The sequence below is a fragment of the Callospermophilus lateralis genome, chromosome 5 (assembly GCF_048772815.1).
Source record: "Callospermophilus lateralis isolate mCalLat2 chromosome 5, mCalLat2.hap1, whole genome shotgun sequence".
NCBI classification, from domain to species: Eukaryota; Metazoa; Chordata; class Mammalia; order Rodentia; family Sciuridae; genus Callospermophilus; species Callospermophilus lateralis.
In genome coordinates, this window is record NC_135309.1 from 38,832,673 (window position 1) to 38,834,068 (window position 1,396).

The following is a 1,396-nucleotide window of genomic DNA, read 5'->3' on the forward strand; positions in this document are numbered from 1 at the left end:
CAGAAAAACCTAAATCAAGACAATATGTTTCTCTACATTGTGGACTGCAATCATTTTATAGATTACATCAATTTCTCTGCTAAAAATTCTATTTGTTTCTCATCCACTCAAGAAGACATATCAGAATGCAAGCAAGTGAGCTTAATAGGCCCACAAAATGACTTTGATTCATTTTGCAGGCTTAATCATCTGAAAAGGCCAGTTCTTTAATTGTTGTAAATGTTTTCTCCAATGTACTTTTCAACTGCTCTTCCAGGAGGAGTTGCCTCAGATAGAAGGTGAAGGATCTGGTCAGGGTATATGATGGGTCTCTGGAGACAGAACCCAAATCCAAGCTCCCGACAGCAGATCGCAGATTAGAATCTAAAAAGTATAAACATTTTCTGAGCTTGGTTATATCTGAAGGGTTTATGTCTCCCAAACCAAGAGTGCCTCTTTTCTCTGGTTCCCTTCAAAGCACTGCTGATGAGATATTCCTGATTAATTTCACACCCCTCTAAACATTTCTTTGCATCAGCACTTCTGAACTGACTTTGGTTCCCTATTTCTTTATTAATTCTTCAGAATGATTTTCCTTTTCAGTGACCTGCAATGGTCCCAAAGGCAAAAAACAGGTCCATTTCTGACTGTTCCATGCATCCTCCTTCCCCACACAAGAGGCCCATAGAGGAAAATTCAGTTGCCTGGCATCAGGAGGTTTCAAATATTCACTTGTTATTTGTCGAATAACCTCCACTGATAAAGCTGTTATAAAAAAAAAACCCACAGCAATTGGCAAATGCTACTGGTATAAATGTAAATTCAGACAAATGGAAGAACCTGGTGATAGCCTGAATTTACATTGTCAAAGAAAGATTTTTAAGAACAGACTGGCTTTCTCTACGACATAATCAGGAACCCTGGGAAAAGAAAGGGCCAGGTAAGAAATAGGAGCAGCTTCCTTAGAGAAAGGATGCTTAGACATTTCTCTGCTTACAAATGGAGACAGCATTTAGAGTGTACCCCATGAAAGCTCAATACATTGGTACCCTGGCACTTCTGATTGCTATCTGTGAATTTCTAAACGCTTCTGATATTTACGTAGTTCTTTCCAGTTTTTAAAGAGGTTCCCACACCCAGGGCTTCATTTGATTCTTATGAATACTTTGCTGGGGTAAAGGACAGGTCTCATTATTCTTGCTGTAGAAGGGAAACCAAATCTCTGGAGCCCACAGAAATCAGAGGAACCAGGATCTGAGCCTGTAAGTAAATATTCATTGAATTGAACCAATATAGAAATATGAGTATTTTAAGGTAAACAGAATGTCTGCCCTTAAAAAGCTCATAATATAGTTGGGAAGAAATGCCCAAATTAAAAATAACAGTATGAGGATTAAATAAGGCAAGACCAAACACA